The sequence below is a fragment of the Pithys albifrons genome, chromosome 1 (assembly GCF_047495875.1).
Source record: "Pithys albifrons albifrons isolate INPA30051 chromosome 1, PitAlb_v1, whole genome shotgun sequence".
Classification (NCBI taxonomy): domain Eukaryota; kingdom Metazoa; phylum Chordata; class Aves; order Passeriformes; family Thamnophilidae; genus Pithys; species Pithys albifrons.
The window spans coordinates 12107720-12131623 of record NC_092458.1 but is presented as its reverse complement, the minus strand read 5'-3'; the positions used below and the strand labels follow the sequence as shown (position 1 = coordinate 12131623).

Here is a 23904-nt window from a genome sequence, read left to right as displayed (position 1 = left end):
CCACAAGCTGCAGGCAGGTATCTGCTCCACTGTGGATCTTCATGGGCTGCAGGGGGATAGTCTGTTGGACCGTGGCCTTCCCCACAGGCTGCAGGGGAATATCTGCTCTGGCATCAGGAGCACCTTTGCCTTCTCCTTCTTCACTGACCTTGGTGTCTGGAGGGCTGTTTATCTGACAGATTCTCACTCCTCTCTGGCTGCAACTGCTTCTAAGCAGTAACTGCCTTCTCCTTAATAAGCTGCGACAGAGGTGCTACCACCACTGCGGATGGGCTCAGCCCTAGGCAGCAGCAGGTCCATCTTTGAGCCACCTGGACATGGGGGAAACTTCAAGCAGCTTCTCACAGAAGCCACCCATTACCAAAACTTTCCCTCACAAACCCAATACAGCCTCCTTTTCTCACCTCCACCCTCCCACTGGCAATGGTGCCATCTTCTATTGGCTGGCCTTAGCAAATGCAGCTTTCACAACATAAAAGAAGTATGAATTAGGATATACACCTATTTACACCAGACCTCCCCCTGGTACAGCCTTGCCATCATGCAGAGTTGTGTGGGACAGGGAGGAGGGGCTGGAAGACATCCCTATCTCAGTATTACCTTGCACCACAGTGCCCTGGCATCTCTGTGTCACATGGTATCTCAAATGTACCACCAATCCTCTGCTTTGCACCACCCCAGGAGTGCAACACACTTCCCAATACCACTGTCCCCCTCATGTACCAAAGGCATGCACTGTGTACCATTGCAGCTCACAAGCTCACTGCTTGTGGAGTTGCTTCACCTCTGTTAGTAGCAGTTAGTTTTAACCTGGTAATACATTTACCGAGGGATGGTTGGCTTGGATGGAGGATCTAGCCATCAGCGAAGACATATTCCTATTTACTGGTTTATTAACTAAGATGGCCAGGAGGATCAAGTGGTTTTCACTAGGTAACTCAGTAAACCAGGGCTATGCTTCTGATTAACATCTAAAGTATTTCCTTCTATCACCTTTAGCCCTAAATAGTAAAGTTGCCTTTCCAGATGGGAAAAAACAAAGAAGCTCAGAAACTAATTGTAAACCGCATTAAATTTCAGTGAGAGAACAATCAGTGGAGAGCATGAAAGTGCAGAAGACTAACAGTTAAATCTTGATAGAATAAAGCAAAAGTGATGTTAAAAAATAAAATTCATACTGTTACCTATTTTAGGAAGGGACATAAGAGACTTTTCCAAAATTAGAGATGAAAAAGCTACATTGATCCACGTTAATCCTCAGTTTCTACTGGGATATGAGGCTTTGGTTTTCTTGTTTCATCTTCAGAATTCTGTTATGAAATGTCAATTAAATTTTCTTTTGGTTTAAACATTGTACCTTTTTGTAAAATCTCTGGCCTCTGCTCCTCTATTTCTCAGATTCTCCTCTGTAAAGTGAAAATAATTAATGTTTCCTTTTCTCTTACCCTTTATCAGAAATGGCTTTTCAAGTTCCCAGGAACCACATTCATTGAAAGCAATCCCACTAGACACCACTAGAGAGTTCAGGACATGAAAGTTTGCATAACTCTATCTACCTTAATAAATCACAGTTTAACAAGACTATAAACTTCTATCCGCAAGTTCAATATTACTGCAGTCATAAATAAAACATCCACTGGAATTAAAGTTCCCATCACTTAGACCTTTCCTCTTGTCATTTGCAGTGTGTTTAATAAACTAAAAACCATTCATAAAGGAATCACAGGCTCCAATTATCAAGTCCATACTCTTCCCAGTAAGCACAACATCAAAAAGCCAAACTTTCAGAAACATACAAGACTATAAAGTTCTCCTTTCATTCATTATCTCTCCTGCACCTGCTCTAAATACTTCTTAGCTTAATTGATGGTCTCTAAACAACCGGTGTTTTTATTCACTTTGGAGCTGCTTCAGAAGGAAGATAATAGTGACTGTTTGCTTTTCTTTTGTGTCCTGGCTGTTACTCAGAACCACACTGAATGGAAACTTGATTTCCATTGCAGGGTCTGGCAGGGGACTCCTGCACCCATCACAGACATTTGTTGCTTGACTCCAGTTAACGTTTCACACATTAACCATGTTTCTTCACCTACATTTTATGTTCAAGCATTTTTATTGCATTCCAGTACATCAAACAACCTTCAGGCAACAGGAGCATATAGGGTAGTCAACCTTGGCCTGACGTTAACCACACCTCCAGCCAGCTCTCCAGGACTGTCACCTAGGGAAGCAAAATGCTTGTCTCTGGGGTTTCAGTCCTCTGAGCTCACCTACAGGGTGGACCATGGTCCCACATCTCATATTCCTCAGGGCAAATAACCCAGAAACACTGTGTTTAGTGGGACCTGAACTCTGCTTCCCAACTCCTGGCCTCTCAAGATTTAGATCATGTTGTTCTCCATGGCCCAGGCTCCCAGGGTAGGCCACAAGGAAGAGGAGGCATAACCCCAAGCTTCAAGCATATCCTATGTACTTCAACTCTGAATCTACAGAGCACTCAACAGGGTAAAAAAAATGAATGTTGTATAGGTGGGTGACACACACTTCCATGAAGAAAAAGAAAATGAGAGAGGCCCTGTCTGGTGTTTTAATAGGATGAATTTCCATACCAGTTTAATCATTCATTTTTCAGTGGGAATCAAGTTTAAAAAAGAAAAAAGGTGAACTTTTTAGCCCATACATGACAAAAATGTGGCAATCTCTGAAAAACATTAATGCTGAAAAACATAAAATATTACTGTTACTAATAAGTGTGCCTTATCTGTGTTTAGAGACACTTGTTACCCCAAAAGTCATGTTCAACTGACATCCCAATAGGCAAATACCACATAGGAAGCTATGGAGCAATAGCCCCTTGAAGGATCTCCATCAACCCACAAGAGGTGCTAAGACAACAGGCTCCACAGGCTCAGTGCTTGCACAGTTTGGCTTTTGAACTTACATGCACCCAAAGAGAGGACAGGTACATTTTAGCCCCTGAGCTGAGAGTCCTGTCATGGCTGGCACCATCAGTGTAGGAATGGTTTCTCAGAAGTGGGTAACAGGTAAATCTGTCTTGGCACACTCTGGCTGCAGCTCTCTTCTACTTGTTATGCTTCTAGGACACCTCCTTAAGGCATCACTTCTCAAGGGAAGCTGGATGGTCATTCACAACACATTTCTGTACATGCATAATCTGGTAATTTTACTTCTGCAGTTGAAGACAAACACCTCTCCCTTTAGCAAGCAAGTTATGACCTGCAATATTTAAATTCACCAAGAAAGTGTGATTCCCAGGAGAACTGATTTCTGTTAGGTCATGGTTAAGGGAACATTTTTATCACTGCAGAGTTACAGTTTCTCAGTTACATGTTTCTCAACAACAAATTTTCTAGCATTATCAAAGAAAAAGCAGTGACACCTAGCTAGTGTGCTGCATTTAATGCCAGTATCCACTTTTAGAAGAAACACTTCTTACTGACCAAGAGTGAGTGGTGTGCAGATTTCCTTGCAAGAGCTCCCTTAATTATCTCTGAACTCTGCCCCTTCCAAACTGGGAGGTAAGTGACAGGTGGCACCAATATATTGTCATCCCCCAACAAGCTGACAGCTTTTATAAAGCACGCAGATGAAGGTACAGATATTGCCAAAAATATGCCTACCTAACAAATGTTTTCTAATGACTGCAGAAAGAAATCAAAAGCTTCCTTCTTGAACTGTGTTTTTAATATTTCTCTTGTGAACTGAGTGAAAACATTAGAAAATAGTGATTTGAGCAGTGGGGTTTTTGTGTTTTAGATAAACATTCTTGCTGTTAGTGAATCAATGTCTGACAAATTCCACTCCCTGATTTATCACATTTCACATAAAAATGCATTTAATTGCAAATTGTTATTTTTGCATTTACAGTACTATCATTGTAGCCCACCATGATTACAGCACCTGTGTAACTCAGTGCCTGGGGGAAAACTACTGTAATACCATCTCCTTTCTATTAATGGAGTAATTCAATACATTTACCTTCCTGAGCACTGTCATTTTATACAACCAAAGCTACATATTTCCTGCTGAAACACTGCAAGAAACATTCCTATGCTGTGCTTTCTTAATATGCTGGGTAATTTACAGAAGGGAAAGAAATGTATTTTCAAAAAAATAAAGTGACACTGATTTTGCTTTCTGCCAAAATTCCTTTTTACTACTTATTATGTTTCTCTTTTTAATATTTAAATTTAAAACCTCATTTCTATGGTTTTACAGAGGTGTTACATTAATAACAGAGTTAACCACCAAATTTGTAAAGTTTATTAATAAGAACTTTCATATTGATTCAGTCACATTTTTTAATAGTCATCCCCACAGCCAATGGAAATTTAAAGTACCTCCAGTTATGATTATTATACAGAACTTGTAAAGGCCAAAAAAGCACAGAAATTTAATTTGTTTTCCTCATTAAGTAAAGGGTCAAATCCTGTATTTTGTTGCACATGCACACCTTTTCTTTCTACTCGGTGGAACTGAGGACCAAGTCACACACTATTTATTTATTCTAAGATCTTAGTCAAATATAATTCAAAGCATGTTTTTCCTCTACAACTCCATAAACCACAAAAAGAATTGTCAGCTTTGGTTTTCAGACTATAAAAAAGACCATTGACTTGAAAGTGTGCTCAAAAGCCAACTGATTTTGCAACTTCAAAGAACATGCTTTCAGACTCTCCTTTTTGTCTTTCTTACAGCTACAGTGCAAACAGGCTAAAACCAAATATGCCTACTCAGCAATAAATACTAGAATCTTCTTATCTAGTTCTCATCCATAAAAACTGTTTCAATTTAAGAGAAAAAAATGATATCACTTAATGGATAGAGATATAACCAAGGTCTATCTACTTTTTTAAAAAATACCAGATAATAATTAAAATGGAAGAAGGAAAAATATGAAAATATATGGAAGATGGCCCAATTGTAAGGCAGCTGCAGACTTAAAGCAGTTGATAGTTCCATAATTTTAATTTTAAAAATGTAATATTGACTTTAACATAAGTCTCTAAAGGTGTTTTGCCCTTTGTTGGAGATAGTCAAAATTTTTGTGAATGGAAAAGAACTGCTAATATTAAAAGGCTGTTCAGCTGGGTTTACCTCAGCAGTTGGTTTCCTTCTTTCACTGTAGCACACACAAACCAGCATATTCACATCTGCACGCATTTTTATTTTAAGAGTGCAAATCAGAAAATTTGGATGCTGCCAGAATCTTTTGAGAATGAGTAGCTCAATCCTGCAAGGTATGGTTGTTGTGGGTTAAAACCAGAGGCAGGTAAGCACCAGTCTTCTGCTCACTCACTCGTCCCTCACCACCCACAATGGGATGAGGGAAGAAAGGAATAACAAAAAAAAACAACACCAAAAAAACCCCAAAACAACCACCAAGAAAAGATGAAAGTCGAGGTAAAACAAACAGAACTAAATAATTGAATAAGTGGAAGAAGAGTAAAGAGAGGGAGGTGCAGAAGCAAGAAAACAAGCAATGCAAAAGTAATCACTCATCATCTCCTGTGGGTAGACTGATACCCAGAGAGTCGAGATAAAGATGCCTATTCCCTATGGCTCCATATTTTCTCTTTTATTGCTAGACGTGACTTTATATGGCATGGAATATCTTTTTGGTTAGTTCAGATCATCTGCCCAGTTATGTTCCCCCACCCTCAATCTATTCACTGGGGTGTCAGAGTGAGGAACAGAGAAGACTTTGATGTTGTGCAAACACTGTTCAGCAAAAGCTAAAGTATTAAGAGTCTTATCATTTCTATTTCAGTCAAAATTCTGAAATACAACACCATATGAGCTGTTATGAGAAAAACTACTCTATTCTAGCCAGACCTAGTATAAAGTTATAATTACTGCTAGCCAAGCCAGATTATATTCAGAAGGACAGGAACAAAGGCATAACAAACCAACACAAGCAGTTGGGCTGTTACGTTTCTTAGTTTTCTGGCAGCAGACTGCAGCTTTCTCTGTGAATCCGGAGGGATCAAAGCACCTAACCAGCCCTGGAAGTGTTCAGTTTGGCTACACCATTCCCACAAAAGTTTTAAAGGCAACCTGAGCTTACATATCTTCTAGAGCCATAGAAACTAGGAACTCAAAGAGGGCTTAGTCTGAGACAACCTTCGTTATCTGTGAAAAACTTCATAAAGCATATGCCTGCACATTTGGGATGTAATTTTGATGTTGCAGTACCAAACTCCAACTTTTTCCCTGCCAATCTCAGGACAAAAATCAGTATGTATTCACAAAATTCACTTAAGACAAATTTGGAATTTTTTTTTTAAAATGGCTTGAGTTAGTCCTATTCAACACCACTGACACAAGGAGGACATTCACTCAGTCTCTGCTAGCCTCTCTAGGATGGCTCTCTAACAAGGAGTATTAAGTACTCCAAACTGCTACTTCATGGAGAAGCAGATATATTGGTAAGAGCCTTTCCAAATTTCCCATCCAAAGTCTAAAATGACCTGTTAATGAGAAACAATCTGGAATCATGTTTCCTTGCAAAATGATCAGGGGAAATGCAGTTGTCACTCATCATTCTCTTCTGTAGAAGACCCTTGCCAATGAAGCTTCCTTCTTCTCACCCACAGCTGAGAGGGAGATGATTGTTTACCCCAGAGAATAAAAAGAACACACCCAGCCCTCTCTTGTCCATTCTACCACCAGCACTGGTACTTTTTTCCTTCAGTGAAGTATCTCCTAGGTGAATCCAACAGTGGAAACAGATAAAACATTTCACATGCTACTGCTACAGCTATGGTGAGGAATGGATACCAAATGGAATGAGCTAGAGGTGATCCCATCAGGTAAAAAGGACAGAGAATGAGGATCCAGAAGTTCTGGGTTTAAAAATACAGGGAAAAAAGTATGACAAGAGCAATATGACAGAGCAGGGAAATAATGCAAGTAATAAATCTTTGTGAGTAGATGGAGTAGAGTTTTTCCCAGATGGGCACACAGGAGTTGCTACACATACCACAGCAGAACATTTCTGGGGGAGGCTTGGATTGAAGTAATTTGCACATATCAAGTAACAAATTTCTGCGGGGCATGACATCACAGATTTAGGAAGTTAGTCTATCACTAAAGAGGAAAACAATCTCATATGAGACATTTGCCTTTTATAAATCATAAAAATATTTATTCCTTGAGATAATATTTCTGGATAAACATATCTGTTAAGTGTCCATACCTGTCTTACTTAGAGGGTTAGTAAGTTACAAAGAAATTCTCAGACTGTGACAGGAAAGAAGCTTACTTTTAAACTTGTTACTTTGTTGGCACTCACAATTCCTTTTTTTGAAAAAGTATATTCCTAGGCACCAGTGGGGGAGTCTTAACAGACTCGTAGAAGGGGCAGGGAGCCAACTTGTAGTTATTTTAAAGAATGCATCAGTTGTCTACAATTTTGCACCCTAGTACAGATCCTGTTTGTCTGAAAAGGATCCAGGCCATATAAAAACGGTCTGCTGGACAGAGTCCAGAGTTTTACAGACTAAAAGCACATAACTTTACAACATTCCACTTCAAATGTTGCATGAAAATGCTGGTTAGCAAATTGTGATAGGCAAAGGGAGGGGAATAACTTTTAATACTGGCCCAAAAGTGTTTTGACAATCTCAGAACTCCAGGAAACAATCTCAGAACTATGGGAAAAGCAAAAGGGAAAAGTACTATCTGCTAAATACTTCATACTCTGCTTGTTCTGCGTCCTTGAAGAGATACTTCACTCAGTGCTACCCTTACAGAGAGGTGTTACTGATACTTTCTGTTTACAAGGTATAGGCTCCTTGGCATCTATTCAAAATTCAGATGAAAAAAAATCATGTAGCTGCCAGCATGGTCTGTGAAACCATTCTGCAAAATCCTTTACTGGTTTCCTGATGTATTGGGAATCAAACATGAGGCTTTAGTTCTAAGATTACTTTCTTATATGATTAGTTTTATTGCCATGGGTAGACCTACTAACCTACATAGGACTATACTATGTAGTAAAGCTAAGCAAGTGTGTAAACGTTATTGGGTTCAAGGCCTTAGATCCCTCTTCTGGTCCACATGACCTGACACTGCAAGTAATATTTACAATAAATTTGATTCCTTCTATTTCCATATCCCCCATTAGCCATGAAAATAATGCTTTGGTGCTTTTTCAAACTAAAGGTAAATATTCTATTCTTTCATTAACCCTTTTTAATTGTTTAGATACTGAAACTGTGTGTGAAAAGTCTGATTTCTTTGCACTACTTAATTCTAAGAGAAAGTCCTTTAATGCTGTAAGTCTGGCCAGTGATATGAGTTTCTTGCAGATAGCTTATGTAGCTGGTGCAAGCACACTTATTGTAGGTCACAGCACTCCATTACAGTGGGAGTAACCCAGGACTTTTCTCAGCATGATCATACATACATAGATACAGTTGCAAAACAATAGGTAAAGTTGTTAGATTTGAGGAACCTTGCTCCTAACAGGCTACCAGCCTTGCTTAGCCAGGGGTCAAGTTTACCAAATACACAGGTTTTCAGCAAAGAGCGGTCACGTTTCCAAAAAAAGGGAATCACAGCATGAGCAAAACTGAAACCTGCAAAAGTAAGGACAAATGCTCAGGGCCCCAAGCAAGGAGGCAGGATGATGAGGCTGTGCATAAACCAGGATAGTCGTCCTATTCAAAGGAAAGGCCTCAAAAGATGCATTGGTGTCTCTTTATTAACCCAGTCACTCTTGAGTGGTACATCATGGGAGTAAAGTTAGTAGTTCACATGGTTAAGGCCGCCACACTAAAAGCCATTTGAACTTGTTCCAGGAACATAACAGCATTGTGTAAGAAGCTGCCAGTTGCACCAGTCTGACATAAAACAAGGGTCCTCCAGCTTCTCTCAGAGAATAGCTGCTGCAGAACTACTTGCCTTATAGGACTGCATTTGCCTGCTTTATCATGCCATAATTCCAACAGACTGGGGTAATTTTAAAGTTACTGCAAATAAAGGAGACACGGGAAAAAATACTTGCAAGACAAATTACTTTATACTGGCAAAGTTAGAACTGGGCAAAAAAGTTTACTTTTCAGAAATGCCTCATTATACACCTTACTAAATTTATGGTGGCCTGAAGCAAAGAAAGACAACAGAAAGGACAAAAGACAACAGAAAAGACAAAAGACAACAGAAAAGACAAAAGACAACAGAAAAGACAAAAGACAACAGAAAAGACATCTCACTCACTTCAGACTCTCATAAAATGCTTACAACACTGAAGTATGTGCTCTGAGCCCTTCTAAAAAAAAACAAGAAAAAAAACCCCCAAAACAAAACAAAAAAACTATTATTTAAAATGGAACATTATAAGCTACTGGGAGCAGCCCATAGCAGCCAGGAATTGTGTCACCCATTCACGACATAAGAAATTCAGGGTGAAAATCCTATTTTTGTCAATAACTTGATATAACTCTGACAGCCTGTATCAGAGAATCGAAAACATATTCATCTGCATTTCTATGTTCCTCCTCCACAGACCCCTTTTTACTGGCTGTTCTTAAGGCTGAAGAGTCTTCTGATAACAGAAGCATAGTCAAAGTTAATCAAACCTTCAAAAAAGTGTTTTGACCAACTCATGCTCTCAATCAAAAATAGCAAATGAAAAAAAAAAGCAAGCATAAACCAGAAATATCTAAATAACTCATTCTCCTTTGCTACTTAAGTAGAATCAAGCTATTTTCAGAAAACAACACTGAGTGTGATGCTCACACATATCAGCCAAGATTGTTTGTATCACATGCAAAGCTATACTAGACATCTTACAGGAGCTTCAGCAAATGTGAAATATGGCTATTTGCATTTCTGAGTAAGTGGCTGAGATGTTCATTATAGGCGAGCTACAAAGTCCACAGTGGGATCTACTGTTGCCACATGAACTAGAGAAAAAAGATGATAGACCTGGGTGGCTCTTTAACATAACAGAGCCTGATGATGTAACTGGTGGGACATTTATTATTTAAGAGTTTGTTATTTCTTGTGCTTTAAAAGGGACTCCATCCTTATTTAAACTGTCACACAATTCCCTTGAATTGCCAATGCATAAAAATTTCCTACAAAACAAAACAAAACCCAAAAACAAACAAAAACCCCACAAACTACAATCTGAAAATTCTCTAACAAGGATGGAGGAAGGAGTTTGTATGCTCTGAATGCTGTAAATTTGGCACATCCTGGTGCTTCTGCCGTAGCACAACTGTCAAAATACAAGTCAGAATTGAGACATAGTAACTCCACCATGTCATTACATCCACAACACTGCTCTTCTCAGATCACTCTGTGTGTGTGTGTGTGTCTGTGTGTGTCTGTGTGTGTCTGTGTGGCTCAGCTTCGTGAACAAAGATTTGGGAAGGGCTGTCCCCACGTGGGTGTGCCCTTCCAGCCTGCACAGTGCATTTTAGGTGAGGCTCAGCGTGCGCAGAACTGGCCCCACCATTTCAGTCCTGAGGTTCATCTGCCACGGCCAAGCGAGCTTAGACAGTGTCAGTGAAGTCCTCAGGACTAGAACCTACAGCACCCAGCATTTCCCAGGAGGTCTCCCATCCAAGTACTAATCCGGGGCTGACCCTGCTGAGCTTCCGAGATCTGATGGGATCAGATGTCAGATTCTAAAGAACCTTCAAACACATTGCAGAGCTCATTTGCCAATGGGTGAGTACCCAGTGCTTCACCACTTCCCTTGGAAGACTGCTCCACATAAGTGTTAATCATAAACCAAAGAGGAATTTATAAATGGATGCGGATCTCTCCCAAAAATTGTCACAGACTGTATATCAATTTCTGTATGTTGATCAGTGCAGTTTGAGTGCTTCTGTAGTATTCCTTCAATGTCCTTTTAGATACATACTGGGATGAAACAGTGTAAATAATTCCTAATTTGTGTCTTTGAAATTTTTTCACACTCATATTCTTTATAGCCACTTTTCTTTATAGCAGATAAACACTGCACTGAAAAGCGACACCACACTGAAAAGAGGAAGTCTCAGTCCTGTTTCAGTTTATTAGCTTGCATCTTAATCTTGCATGACATATATGGTGAAGAATATCTCTTGAAACAGACATTTTGTGAATGCCCTTATGAGCCTCAAGGAAAGTGTATCTACCATTGCAATTGTAAATTAGACTGGATTATACCTATTTTACATTAGGCAGAAAAAATAGAAACATGATATAGGAAAAAAAAAGTCTTAACATTAATTCCCTTGTTATTTAAGTCTCCTGCACCTGGGATCTCCTTCTTTAAGAGTAAAACTGTAAGTCATGTTGGAGAGAAGCCAACCGTCTGGAATCCTTTTGTCCAAAACCAAGTGTGGTCTTCTAACAAGGTATGACATAAAAAGTCAAGATCCTTTCACTTTTTACAGTATCTTAAAAGCCCCTTTCCCTCTACAGTTTCACAGAAACTTAAAAAACAAACTACATCAGTGCAATTGAGAACAGAAAAGTCTCTTATGCTTTAGTTAAAAGTGTTCAGCATAGCCTACAGTTGTTACTGTTATACATGAGGAAAAAAAGAGAAGAGTTCTGGCCACCTGAAAGCATAAGAAAGCAGTAGCAGGTATTAAAAATGGAATATAGGAAACAATAGAAAAACTGCCCTCAGCTCTTACATGATTTATTACTGTTGATGAGTTTTGATAACACAGATTTTACTATGCACCTGCAGGTATTAAAAATGAGGACAATCTCACTTTGCATGGACTGATCTATCAATTTATGTGTTTGGACCTGGAAATCTTGTGGTCCCATGAATACAGGGCTCTCTGCTCCTAGTAGTTCACAAGGTAACCCATTCTTACACAGGAACTGCAGGCACACTAATATTACTGCTTTGAAAATGCTGATCATTCAGAGAAAGGGAGCCATAGCTGCAGCTGAAGTATCACCAGAAAGAATCCTCCAAAGGAATTAGACCACATGGGCACATCAAAAAAGGCCTTGGGAACAGCCTCTCCTAGATGGAAATGCGTAACACTGTCAACTTCCCAGTACTCCATGCAACATATACAGTCCACCCTACATTGAAAAACAGACAGTGGTTTAAACACAAGACATAGGAACCAAGTGCAAATGATAAAACTGGCTTCTTCAGAGCCTGGCCATACCAAACAATTACAGTAAAAGACTGATTAATTTGGATGAGCTTTGTTTTTTCAAAATCCAAGGTAAATACAAATCTGATTCTATGCATATACAAACATGTCAGTGCCTAGTTGTTGTCTCCACCTATTTGTAATTCAAGAGGTCTAAGTTAATGGAAGTACAAGAAGCCTACGGAGGTGCCTACCTTCACATGGATGTTTTAAGGCTATTGAAAGCCTATTCTGATTTAGTCTTAGTTTTCCATCTGTTGCATTTGCAGCCTTCACGTGGGAGGAAAAATTCCTTGATATTTTTTGGTCAACATCTTCATAATGTAAAACATATGAGAACATTAGTTAGGCCTACATGCCAGGGTTCCTCCTTCCTTTGGTGAAAGCTCTCACCAGAAGACCATAAAGTCCAGATTTTTGTTACAACTTTCTTCCAGTGACACAGGCACTATAAGGAGGTAACAAGTTTATATTCACACAGATATGTCACCTTGTGGCTATAGCACTTTCTCTTTGGGAGAAGGAAAGCTTTCCAGCACACATCTTGCATTTCCAAGTTAGTAGTATATAAGGTAGATCAAACATAAAACATCTCTTCTTGTGCTTATAAATCAATTACTTTATACAGCAACTACCCTTGGAAGAAAATCCCAAGCAACTGAAACTATCCTTTGGAACTACAGAAAGTTAGTGAAGTTTATGAACATCTGAGGATGGCAGCCCATCATCCCCTGTAATGGGGATGTTGTAGATCTTGTTCTGAGGTAGTGATTACAGCAGTCAAAGCTTAAAATCACATCTCACATGCCTAGAAGTTGAACAGAACCTAATTCACAATGCACATCTTTCTTAATCTGCTGTTAAAATTATTTCAGTGGAGGAAAAATATTCAGACGCAGCTCTTTAGAAAGTACAGGATTTTTTTTGTTGAATATTGGTTCCATATTTGCACATTACTGTACAAGAGCTTTTTGTCACAAGTTTCATGAGACTTTTACTTTGACATCTATCTTCAGAATACAAAACCACAAAAAACCACTGACAGTCCTGATCTAGGAGAAATATTGAACCTTGCTCAGAAGAATGTCAACTTTCAAACAAGTTTTAGCTTCAGGTTTAGTTTGTCCAAACATTTTAAAGAGTATTTTCCTCTAGGCAAAATGTCAAAAGCTGGGGTAGCATAGACATATGGCTATACAGTTGCCTAAAATGACTGAATATTTTAGTAGCCTGGTTTAATTTAATTTTTGCAAAATATATTTAGATGCAGAACTTCTAAACCTCAGAAATTAGAGTCAGATAGTAATGCTGCCTATGAGTATGAAATAATATACCGCTGTCCCAAAAAGACAGCAACTAAAAGTTATAGTAATGATTGACATCACAAACCAAGTATTTTCCAATAGTTACACATTGGCTGCCTGAGACAACATCCCTTTCCTGTGTGTTCAGAATAAGGATTGAATTAAGGCAGAAACCACTGTGGAAGACAGTAATTTTCCAATAGGAATGAGCAGAATGCATTATGGCATCTCTTCTGCAAGATGGAGTCCACAGCCAACCATACAGCCTTTGCCCAAAAAGCTGTGAAATTCACAGTGGCTGTCTTGTCACTTTGGCTAAATACTGGTCCAAAAAGCAGTTCTGAGGAACAACCCCAGCTAGGTAAGGAGTGGAGTGTATTCAGCCTCTGCCACTGAGAGTTGACTTTGAACAGTGTGGTAGAAGGCAGTTTGTTCTGTGAATAGGTATCTCTGCTGCCACACCTTTGCACCCTCCTCCCCATTGAAGCAAAATATTCAAAGACAAGCAAATATATGGACTGGTTCAAGTGTATGCTTGTGATAGTAAAAAGATTTACTTCTAATAGAAATATTTACTTATTTTTTTAAATTACTATATGAGCCAATTTTCTCATTTTAGGAAGGTCAGCAGTTCAGTGTTTGCCCTTTTATGACCTAGACACTAACAATTAATTTAACCATCACTTCAGAATTCATTTAGGAAACAAACCTCATAATCACCATCTCCCAAAACAACTGACCTCAGAAATGCTGAGTCATGAGAATGAGGTTATGGGAAGTATCAAGTACAAGAAATCAAATCTCACTTCCATTTCCCTGTTGGTCCTTTTCTATTTATACATTTTCCTTTTCTTGGATCATTGCCTTTAATTTGGGACCTTACCGATCAAATGCTATGGCATGTATTCTCATAGCAAGCTTAATGGATATAGCACTATGGACTACAGCATTGATCGGCAGGAATCAATGATTCAGCACTGCTACATAAACACAGATGTACTCATTTGTTGCCCACAGCACATCAATAACACATTTTACACAATAAACCAAACAATACAATTTGTTCTCCAAGGAGAACCTTGTCATGTAACCATCCAACCTACCTCCTACATAGATACAGTGCTTAGGAGAACAGCCTCCTCTGCTTCCCTAACACAATCCCCACATTAATTTGCAGTAGTTACATTCTTGCTTACTTTACGTCTCCAGAGATGGTGCTGTTCCAGTTTTTATGGATGCATCACATAATCTATATATTAAGAAAAAAAGGAGAGTATTTCTTAGACTAAATTGTAGTGATTTCGTGAGTGTAACTACTCACACTTTTGCCATGATTTTACTAGATTTTTTAACTAATTCCTGTAATCTCTGTTGTCACTGATTACTAATGTTAAAATGGGATTCTTGGCAATAACTCTTGACACTAATAACTGGGTGGAAGCTCAAGTAAAGTAGTCATTCAAAGTCCCCAAATTCCAAAGCAATGAGTATGATATTGGAATCAGTGAAGAGGGGAGCAGTGGGCACCCACTGTCTCATAGACTGTAGGCATAATACCAGTCTGAGGCTGAGCCTGTTCTTCTGTGAGACATCAGGATGTTTCGCTCTGCTGATCTACTAGCACCTGGTTACACTATGGGAACTGGAGGCATTAGGTAGACATAAGGGGAAATGCAGGCCCAGCATAAGCACTGCTATGGTGTTGGGACATGTCCATGAGACACTGAGGTGTGAAATTGGGAAAACATTTCCAGATTCTATGCTAGGGACATAGCCAAAGACATAGGAAGAAACTATAGCAGTTTAAGTCTGAAAAGAGGACCATTCCCTGCTCACAGGGAGTATCAACTACACCTAGACCCTCCACAACAAGTATTTGTTCAGTGTGTGAAAAACCTCCAAAAGCTAACCTCGCAGCTTCTTTCGTAACCCATTCCAGTGCCTAAATACCCTTGTAGCTGTACCTTCCTAAAATCTAATGAAAACCACCATTACTGCAAATTACCTTTTGTTCCATCCTCAATGGAGATTAAAAATTAATTGCTGTTATAACTATGTCTATGTATTACAAGTGAGTTTATTCTCTTTTCTAGACTGCAATTCAGCAAGATGAGTTTATGCAAGTAGCACTTTGATGGTAAAACCAATGAGTTGCCAGATTTGGGGACAACTGCAGCAACTGGGCGTGTTCACCTTTTGTTCTCATGTGGAGGCAGCAGTGAGCAGCAGGAAGAGCTCAGCTTCTCCTTGGTCCTCTGGATGAAGGCAGATGGACAGAATATTAGTTCATAAGAGGCTTGTACAGGACACACTAGGAATCCAGGTTTTCAGTAAAACACATTGCATTCTTACAATTTATGCCACATTCTCTTGGTACAATTTTTCTTTGCTTTGCACTGTCTTTGCCCAGTTTGTTTCTGTATTTCTTAAAGTATTGCATTTAAAACTGGATGAAGTCAGGATGGGGTTTATCACAATGGAACAGGGCAAAACAATTACCTCTCTTCCTCTTGTTTATAATACCTTCACTAATAACTCCCAGAATGCCTTTCACATTTCAACAACCTGTCTCATCAGCAATTTGCATTCGTTTTCTAATTTGTGGTAGCCCACAGATACTTCTGCTGACTGAATTATTTCCCATTTTTTATAAATAATATTTTCTTCTTCAACTGTAGCAACTTATGCTTCTTTTGATTCCATTATATCTTCTTGATTTCAGACCAGCTTGCCAGCTAGCGAAATAACTTTCAAATTTAGTTCTAGCTCCCTCAGCCTGGGTGATGTACTGGAAACTTGGCAGATGATACTGACTCCATCAATTAAACCTTTTGGGTTTGCAAGCCCTTTCTAAATATTTTTTGTGTTAATTTTTATTATATTATGGCAGTTCTGCTTACCCCAAAACTTTAAAATGTCTGTGGGTGAATAAAGGCCTTTCGGTTGATGGTTCCAGTCAACTGTAATCTTACCATTTTCTCCTTGCATTGAGTTTCTTTAGTTCTCATGTGACAGAGAAAATGTTCAAATAAGACTCTTCATGGAACAGAAATGTAAGAATTAAAACCATCAAGGCACATTAGTTTAACTTCCAAAATTAAAATGCAAGCTGGCAACTGTAAGTCATTTCACTCTCATTATCTAAACAAAATAATCTTGTTGTGCATTCCAGCATATTGGAATGGTACACACTAAAAACAAGATTGTAGGTCTCTGAAACATCAACATACCTATGGGGTATTACTAAAAAAAAATCTAAGATCAACAGCTAAACTTATTTCAAAATCCAGGTACCCTTTTCAATAGAGAGGGCACTGTAGAGCATATACAGTGATATCAAAATGCATGTTTTTCCTTAAAAGTGTTCCATTCGTGCCATGATTATGGTGAGACACTAGAATGAAAAACATAGAGATTTCATCATTTTGTTTCTTAGCATCAAGTGATTTTTTCTGTTCCCATCATATTAGTTTGATATATGGATGCATGCAATTTTTCCTTCTGTACTGACATTTACATGACTCCCTCCAAGCCATTAAGAACCCACTAAAATGTGAAATATTGAAAGGTTCATATCAGAACTCGTTGGTTTTCTCCTCTGTATATGTCATACATGTCATTCTGTAGAACATACATTTCATTGACACAATTTCAAGTTTATTTGCTAAACGACTCATACATGCTAGTTGAGTCCAGTGATTCACGTTAAGTAAAAGCTGAACATCTTAAGCAACACATGTGCAATAAAAACAACCAGATGTTTGCAGTCTAAGCACTGCATTAACGGGGGTGGCATGGCAACATATCAAAGGCAAAATGCAACACAGCCAGAATTGCCCACTGGAGTGTTAAGCACAGCTACATAACTTTAAACTCGCAGCAAACAGGATATCCCAAACCACCCTGCCGTTGCAATATTTAAAGTAAGAATTCCTCATTAACTGCTAATGCCTAAACTCCTCAGCTAAAATTGGATGGAATTTTTCATGAAGGAGACAACTAATGAATGGTATTGTAAAACAATGGCTCATTTTACAGAATTAACATAAAAGGAATATTAATATTTTTTTCATAAAGAGTGAAATTAAATATCCCCAAAAAAATCCAACTCAGGGGGCCTGATCTGAGGTTTTATATGGAATTTTCAGACTAGGCAGCTACAAAACAGAAGTGTTAGAAACTCAGCAGCAGGAGCATATGCATCACAAGAGGAGCACAACAGACAAGGGACGACACTTTCAAATTGATACCCTGAGCACTCTGCAATCCAATGTGTTACCAAGAAGAGTGCTCTCAGCCTATTGGAATGACTGGAACTATGCATGAGGTGTCAAAAACGGCATTTCGCTCATACCACTGAATGTGAACGTCATAAAATGCCAAACAAAGCTAAGCATCATATAATGATATCTAATAAAAGCAACTGTCTTTTTTTTGCATGCTGTCTCCCTAAATCTGACATCCTGGGGATCAATACAAAAAATTGCCATTGAGTCAAACTGCCAAAGAAAAAAAGTGTAACTTAAAATTCACCCCTCAAAGGAGACTAAGAACCCATAAATGAAAGATCTCAGTTTGTTCAAGGAAAATCCTATGAGTATTAACTGATTTACCTAAAAGTTAATACCAGTTGTTCCAGCTTCTGTTCACACAATCACATGAGAACAATAATTTTTTACTAAAAAAATTCAACAGAGATTATAGGTGCGTATAAAGCAAACCATGTGTTACAATCAAATATAGATATATTAGGAAATCTGTATCTGCTTATGTAAAGACTTTTAGCCTCAAGTATGTTCTTAAATATCTTGCTGAACATATAATACATTTAACATGTAAAAATCTAAAATATGGAACCACACAAAATTTGCCAAGAAATGTTTATGAGTTCTCTTAATTACTTGCTACACCATCAAAAGCTAGATTTAATGTTAATATTTTTAATGAAGGGGAAAAAGCTGGGAAATACATTCTAAGCAGCTGGTAAACTCAGACCCTAACACATGTTGCATATTTACAATACCTTCCCCAGACAAGTCTCAAAGCAGTGTGTATTCCAAAACTTAACCCTGATAAATAGTTTTGAAACATAACTTTGAATATATTTGTTTCTCTGTTAATTCCAAGAATAAGTTTTCCTAAGTAAGACTACTTTCAAGATAACACAGGACTAAAGAATTTGGGGAGACTTAATTTGCAGCCCAGGAGTTTCCTGAACTTTTCAGACTGAATAAATGCACAGGAAGACAGGATAAAAAGTGCCGTTTCACATCTTTGTCATAGACTTCTCACGCTTTACATTTCTCAACCCTTTTTAATTAAAATACTTGCATTTTCCTGTCCGAAACAATTACATTATACAATAGTGAACAAATATACAGATGTCAGAGACCTCTTTTTCTAATCCAGAGCACAGTTTAATGTCCTCTCATCTGAGAAAGGGCCTTCTTAAGTCATTTCTCAGCTTCACACTGTCCTGTTTTTTGCCTCCTTCATTTCCATGACTCTTAGGCATATATGCTCACAGGAACTGTAATGCAGTTGTAGGCCAGAGATTTCTCATGGGAACACGCCATCTCATTTTTAGGTTTGGTTGCAGACTACAATCATCATAACTATATCTTCAAAGACAGTAGCACAGCAGAACTGAGTGAGGCACAGTGGTATGAGGACAGCTGCTAGACTAGAAAGCCCAGCTCAGATTTGGAATTATATTTTTAACTTTAAACTCCAAATACATTTAGCCAGGGCATAAAGAGGAGGGACAAGGTTAAAAAAATTAAGCAACAAATACTTTTTGTGGACCTCATGATCTCTGGATATCAGCATTTGGCAGATGAACTGGGCAGACAGATAAAGATGCCCTTCCTATGATTACTTATCATTCTTCTTCAAAGCAAAGATTTAAACTCATGCAATACAGTGAATGCTACAGAAGATGTGATCTTGCCTTGCTCTCTGGACACCCATCTTCACCTTCAGTTATTCTTAGAGCTCTCGCTTAGAGCTCTTTAACTGCAGATGGCAATTTTCAATTAGGCATGTGCTCCAGGGGAAATAAGGAATTTTCTAAGGTCACTTAAGGGCAATGAAATCACACATGTCATATAAAATGCTTACACTACAAAATGATAACATAATGGAATGGTAAAGCCTTTAACAAAATCGTAAAGGGAGCATGCAACTAGTACAGCATGTTCTTTTATTATTCCAAACTCTCCAGTTACACCTTTGAAAGTCTCTTTTTTTTTTTTTTAATTTTATTGAATAACTGTAAAGATACCAGGAAAAAAACATGACTTGCCCAACTCCCTCTGCCAATGTGCAAGAGCACTCAGCTCCAAATTATATGCAAATTAGAAAATGAAAGTAAATGAGGTCATGGATGTTGGTCAAACAAACATACAAAATAAGTGCCCTAACTTTGTTTCTAGGATGAGCAGATTACTAAATGTGGAAAAACATTGAAGACATTTGGCATGTTCTTTCATTTCTAAATAAATATTTTATGATACTGTATGCTAAATACAAGAAGCTTTCTAATTTCTAACACAATAACATTACTGCACCCTGAATACCGCTCTGTCATTAAACTCATAGAAAAGAATCCTTGAATGAATGAACAAATAATCTTTAAATGGGATCAGAATTAATGTCGGTTCTTTTTTCAACAAGTGAGTACAGCACATCACCTATTAACATGGGTTAGAGACCCCCATGTAGGGTAGGAAGTTGGTTTGCAGGAGCTCAGACCAGAGAAGGGTCATCCAGTCATAGCTATTGGATTTTCTTGTGATTTTAGATAAAGCACAAGGTCTATCCTGTGCTTTAAATGGCTTTGTCTACTTTGCAATTCTTTTCTTTCTCTAAAAAAGGATAAAAATTCTCATGGATATATCTCCTAGCCATCAACTCAAGTCTGAAAAGAATTGGCTTTTTGTCCATCCTGGTCAACAGAAATTCATGCAACACCACAGACACAGCATCAAGCTGAGGTATAACCCCAGGGCAGACACTGGTTTTAGGCAGCTCACACTGTGATGCTTCAGGCTTTGCATGACACATGCTGCGGGTGCTGTGCTGTGAGCAGCAGAGGATGGCTCAAGGCATCTACTGTGGCAGAAATGGATGAGAACCAACACCAGCCCTTGTATTTCTGAAGAGTCAGAACCACAAAGCTCCTCTAGGGGCATGCAGGCTGCGGCCAGGACCAGCCCTGCAGAGGGCTGCTCAGATCCTGGGACATAGTAAGCTCACGTCAGTCCAGGATATACTGTACAGGCTTAGAATCAGGTGTCTACCTTATTTTGCACTGGGAAATCAGAATACCACTGATTGCAGAGCTAGAAAAACTGATGGGGGCAACTGGAGAGACTTGAAAAACTGATTTAAAAGCATATTTTCCTGGAGTCTTCTCTTACCCTTTAAATTCACACTTTGATTCCTAACACTCTTGATAGACCCTGTGCTCATTTTCAATTCAGAATAATAAAGGTTATCCACAAAAGCACCAAGATAAGCAGACAAGTAAATCTGCTTTCTTTGTCATGGTGAATTCCACCTAGACCAAAGAGCTTCATGACAATGAACCCATTAGCTTCAGCCCTGAAGCAGTGTTTAGAAACTTGCTATCTACTTTGTAATGTTGATGCTCCTATAAAAGTCTCTACTGAAACTACGATAGCTATTCCATTAATACTTCCCTAAACATTGAACGTTAGGAGTTTAGAAAAATCTTACATATAAATGAATGAGAATCTTTATGAACACAAGTGAATTTTAATTCTGACAATTCTTTATTCTGAATTAATTTTAACCAGATAATACTATATTGCTAATTTCAGGTAGACATTCATTCATTAAAATTAGATCTCTTTAGAAGGAAAAGGGTTTTTAAATAATAACCATTTTCATTTTAAGATTCTAAACCCTTAAACATGGGAATGCATTTTCCTTCTCCCTTTGGCTGTTAGGAAAGATGTAGCTATATCTCCCAAAACTTGTGAATTCGCATGCCTGTGCACACAGTAACTATGAATAAGCATGAAAATAAGTGAAAAGCAATCATATATCTTATCAGTTGCTAAGATTAGGGGGGAAAAGTCATTCTGAAGTCACTCTACCTCTTTCTGACTAGTTCTCTGTACCTTTTTCATTTTCTTGGAAGGTACTCAGAGAAGTCAACTGAAAATATTTTTCCATTCCTGTTTTATACCAAAACTCCATAAAACTTGAATAAACTACCACAATGAACATGCTGCTACTTAACTGTCCTGAAGGACTACACAGCAATATTCTTACAACTAGAAATCTGTTTGAAATAGGTTTTCAAACTTTTCTTTTCATTATGTCTTGACTACAATCTTCAGGAAAAAATTTCCTCATCTTCCTGAGGATTTTACCCGCAGCTTGTTGTAAAGGTTATATATGCAAACAATTGATAAGAAACACATATCCTTGTTTAGAACTAGAACCGTACCTGAAGTTTATTTTTTAACTCAGTGCAAAATCTTTATTACTATAGGGACTCCAACAAACACATTCCACCAATGCTGACTAGCTGTATTCACACTCATCCACATAAAGTACTCCAAAACTCTGGGAATGCTACAAAATTGCACCTTTTACAAAATGTACATTATAAGATTAAGGAAAAAAAAAAGTCAAGAACTTCCTTTCCCGGACACACTAGGATGATAACACCACGGATTTGCAGAGCTTCAGCCAGCTAACCAAAGCATCTCAGCCTTATTTCCAGTCTCAGTTCACATCTGTATTCCATCAGAGATAAGAAAGTTTGCGAATCTCTCCAGTAAAACGAAGGTGCATCCGACTTAACAGCACATGGAATGTCAGATAAGTTACGGGCGTTGCTCCCGCAGATGCTGTGGTACAAGAGTCTCCTGCTTTGCTCCACAGCCCCCATGGAGCGCACAAGCCATTTTTAGGAGGGAACAACAATTGGAAGAGCAAGTCTCGCTCCGAGCCTCCCCGCACCCTGAGTCCGCCACCCTCCAGCTGCGAGGATCCGCCTGCCATACCTGCTTCTCCATTTTTTCACCCTGACAGTTTTTCTTCTGTTTGCCCGAAGCCGAAGAAGAGGGGGGACAGTCCTTCCCTGGCAGGCGCGACACTACGATGCCGCCGCCGGGGGCTGCGATCAGTCCGGTCCTGCCCCCACCCGCCCTCCCCACCCGCCGCCGTGTGGGCTCGCCCTCACCCCTCTCTGTCAGCCGCAGCCCTCCCGAGCTCCTTTAGGTGGAACAGGTTTCCTTATATAGGTAAACACAAATTGCATTCCTGGTGAGAGGCTAACTGGCAGTAAGCTTAACTAAGTTAACTCCACAGCTACCAAATTGGTTCGAGTGCCTGAAGTTTGCAAGCACAGTGCTGTGAAGGGTCTTCAGATGGGAGAACAGTTTCCTTACAACAGTTTAGCACTTATGAAGCTATTCCATTACTTAAGGCTATAACAATTCTGAGCACTATGTTAACATTACATTAAACACTTCACATTTTTATAGAACACTCACCCTACATTTTACTCCAAGAAAAGTGGAGGTGGGAAAAGTATGTGCATGTACTATAAGGTGACAAAGGTGTGCATACACATTCTGATAGCCTTATAATAATTCCAACCCTAGCAGAGGTTTCATATAAAGACTACCATATATCAAGTGTTACGTGAAAATGTTAGAAAGTGAGGATGGCATTACTGATATTAATGGAAAGATGCAGTGTAAGAAGGGCATGTTTTACTCTTTTCCAGTTCCTTTTCTATACAATGTAATTGGTAAGCTTTTGGTGACAGATCTGTCTTTGTCAGAGAGGTGTGATTGCAATGCATTAACAGACACGCCCTAAATAAGGAAATAGAGTGATAGAGGAAGTATCAAGAACAAATATGTATTGTACTCTGCAGAGCAGTGACATAAGACGTATTTTTTTAATCACCTTGCCTACTCACTAAAACTTTTCTGCAAACACAATTTGCTTGTCTCAAAGAACTTCAGCAGCCAATTAATTAATTACAGGGAAAATCATATAATAAATGTCACTTTATTATATTCAGACAAGATTCACCTGTTAATTATGGCCCTTCTACAAGCCAAAACCCTGCTGATATGCAGGAGGTTTTAGGCAGCAAAAAGCATGAGGGAAAAAAATAAAGTAATAAAACAAACGATGGAGGAAACCAAAAGAAAAATATTAATGAAAATGAGAAAAGTTCAAAGGTTTGATGACATTATGAGAGGGTGATGTTTAAAAACAAGTACAATGAGCTCTAAAATATATGATTTTTTTCATTCTGTCTCCCAGATTTATTTGCTGTAAGTCAAAATGGACAAGAGATAAAAATGTGGCTTCCTGGTGACCTATGGAGTGTTAGAAACAGCAGTGTAACACCCAAAAGCTGGGAACTATCATTATCCAGTGGACTACATAATTTCTTA

At 38.6% G+C, this 23904-nt stretch overlaps 1 protein-coding gene across 1 annotated transcript in view; it reads right to left on the bottom strand.

The window, feature by feature from the left end:
- Nucleotides 1-22624, bottom strand: part of MID1 (midline 1) — a 253424-nt gene extending 230800 nt beyond the window's left edge. The window contains exon 1 of the mRNA XM_071562967.1: nucleotides 22492-22624. The gene's annotated coding sequence lies outside the window, so the exon portion shown is untranslated. The remainder of the gene's footprint in view (nucleotides 1-22491) is intronic.
- Nucleotides 22625-23904: the final 1280 nt, after the last annotated feature.